Below are 3,215 nucleotides of genomic sequence, written 5' to 3' on the forward strand. Positions count from 1 at the left end.
AAGCTTCAGAGGGCTGGGGTACTATGTCTTTTTCTTTGCACAGTGGGTCTGAATGACAAGGCTGCAAAGTGGACATGACCTGCCATTGCTCATACATGCAAGGCAAGCACTCCACCACTGAGCCACTTTCTATTTTCTCATTCCTAGAAGAAGCTGCACATAAAAACAACACTGATCTTCATTTTCAGTCTGTACCTTTGAATACGGAGGAACATCTTTCCTCTGCTCTCCATCAATTACCTACTTTCCAGTTAGAATGACTTGGAATAATAAAAATGGAAAAAGAGAAAATAAATCATCATGAAAATAAACAGATGCAGAAAATTCACTGTATTTTTCTCACAAGTTCAACCATTATAAACTATTGGGGAAATACAGGGACACCTTATTCTCACTGGCACTGAAAGTCTCTAGTTAGGCAATTCTGATGAAGATAAGGAACAAAATGAAAAAGTGAGGAATCGTATCAATTGCAAGAAAAAAAATGGAGTAGGATCCAAGCAAATTTCTTCTTTGGGCTGCTGAAAATAATCGGCTTACTAGAGTGTGGTGACTACTTTCCATAAAGGCCACTCATGTGAATACTAGGGATGACAATGAATATACCCCTCTTCATCGGGAAGCCTACAGTGGACACTTAGATATTGTCCATGAGTTGGTGCCTCAAGCAGCAGATATTCATGCAATAATTGTTAATGGCTGGACACCCCTGCGCAGTGGTTACTCGTGAAATAATACCAGTGTGGCGTCTTTCTTACTTCATCATGTTGCAGATACCAATGCCCAAGCTAAATGCCTCTTGACTCCCTTGCATCTTGCTGCTGGGAATATAGATAGCAAAGATACACTGGATCTCCTTCTATTGAACCATTATATCAAACCAGGTCTGAAGAACAACTTGGAAGAAAGTGCCTTTGGTATTACCAAAAGGATAAGTATGTATCACTACCTCTTTGAAGTTGTGGAAGGCTGTACAAATTGTTCTATTCAGTTGTAATGGTTTGGTTGTTTCTTTTCTCTTTTTTTTTCTTTTTCTTTTTTCTTTTTGTTGAGTTTTATTATTTTATTGTGAAAACACCATACAGAGGGGTTAAAATTACATGGGCAAGGTAATGAATACATTTCTTATCAAGCATTGTTGCCTCCTCCGTTATTTCCCCTTCCCATACCTTCTCATCTCCCCCCACTCCCCTCCCCCCTCATTACTCCTCCTCCCCGGCCAAAGTTGTAAAGTTCGTTTTTCTACATGACGTCTTGTACATCTCATTGTTGCAATGGGTCAACCTGTATCCCTATTTAAACAATTTGTTTTTTCCCTTCCCCTCCACAAATCATACCAACATCAAATACAATGAAAGCAGGGATTATACGGTGGGGGAGGGACATACAAAGCAACAAAGAAATCATCTTATAAATATGTTAGAAACAATCACAAGAAAGAAAAAAATACATTTGAATCCTTATCTTGGGGTTCATTTCACCTAACATCAACTTATCTGACCATTTCTGCTTGTCTCAGACATATACTAGTTACAAATAAGGGAAACTATGGGATCTATGTTTCTTGGGGCCTGGCTTACTTCAATATAATTTTTTCCAAGTCTTTCCATTTCCTAACAAATGGGGCACTGACATTCTTTCTGAGGGAGGAATAAAATTTCATTCCATAGAATTCTATTTTCTTAATCCATTCATCTACTTAGGGGCATCAAACAAGACCATACAAAAGCTACCAAAACAACTATGTTTATTGCAGCATTATTTAGCATAGCTAAGATATCAGTTACGTTTCTTAAACATCAAAATGCCAGTCCACTCTTTGTGTCCATACAAAATATTTTCAGAATTCAAATAACAGCAATATCTTACTGTAAAAATTCCGTGGAATTTTTCCAAGTGAATTGCCTGACTTTGATGTCAAATGTATTTGAGTTGTTTGTGTACATCTACAATGATTTCTGCAGAGTTTGTGATTTTTTAATCAGAAATAATTTGATCTTATCTGTTGAAATGAGTAGTACAGAAACTAAAGATATTTCTGCTTCTTGTCTGAAAAAAGTATATTTTAAAATATTCTATATTCTGTGTTTGCATAATATCCATAATCTATTTCATTCTTTCCTAGATATACTTTACATTCAACATTGTTTTATAATATATATATTCATTAATAAATGTGTCCTTTCAGATTGTATTTCATATAGAAAATTTAAGATTATTTTTTTTCTAGGTTCTTTTTTTTTTTTTTTTTTGGTCCAGTCGTGGGCCTGAACTCTGGGCCTGGACGCTGTCCCTCAGCTCTTCAGATCAAGGATAGCGCTCTACAACTTGAGCCACAGCACCACTTCCGTTTTTTTTTTTTCTTTTTGCTTATGTGGTGCTGAGGAATCGAACCCAGGGCCTCAAGCATGCAAGGCAAGCGCTCTACCACTGAGCCACCTTCCCAGCCCCTTTTTCTAGGTTCTTATAGTAGTATATTTTTTTTGGATAAAATGACAATGTTAAACTAATTTCAAAAGTTATGTAAAGGTTATTCCATGTAAAGGCCTTTCTAAGGTGAAGATTTAATACACTGATGTCAAACTAATGTTTAATTCTAACACTTGCATATATTGTTACACTTGTAATTTTGTAATCAACTTTTAAATAACTGTTTTTCATTTCTGCAACTGAAGAATGAAAAATATGGAATACTTCACGAATTTTCATATTATCCTTGTGCAAGTGTCATGTTAATCTCTGTATCGTTGTAATTTGGGTATACGTGCTGCTGAAGCATGTAGTATCCTCTAAATTTAAGTAGTTAATGATGCAATCTTTATATAGGCTTATATCCTTGGGTGCCTATTTGTAGCAAGGAAACCTTATTGTTCCTAACAATACTATTGATCTTATTTCCCTAAAATAATGTGTATAGTGGGAAAAAAATTATATTTTTCGGTCGATTGCTCACATTTGCATTTTTTGTCAATGACAATTTTAAGTCTTTTTCATTTTAGATTTGATCATACTTTGAAGCACTTATAGCTAGGTCCTAAGGTGATGACTTTTTCAAGTACTTATTTATGTAAATGAGTTAGCTTTGTGGAGCTAATAGATTCAAAGTAAGCCTTGCTTAAGAGCTACTTCTAAACTTCTGCAGCTGAAATTTTCCCAAATGAGGTCTTACTGGCACAAATGTCTACCCTTTATCCTTCTTCCACGTAGGAACATAC

The 3,215-nt window shown here is 35.5% G+C and overlaps 1 pseudogene; it reads right to left on the minus strand.

The window, feature by feature from the left end:
- Nucleotides 1-2,679: 2,679 nt before the first annotated feature.
- LOC122110003 lies at nt 2,680-2,779 on the minus strand (annotated as a pseudogene).
- Between the last annotated feature and the right edge of the window lie 436 nt (nt 2,780-3,215).

This window comes from Dipodomys spectabilis, unplaced genomic scaffold (assembly GCF_019054845.1).
Source record: "Dipodomys spectabilis isolate Male_0828 unplaced genomic scaffold, ASM1905484v1 ptg000072l, whole genome shotgun sequence".
Classification (NCBI taxonomy): Eukaryota; Metazoa; Chordata; class Mammalia; order Rodentia; family Heteromyidae; genus Dipodomys; species Dipodomys spectabilis.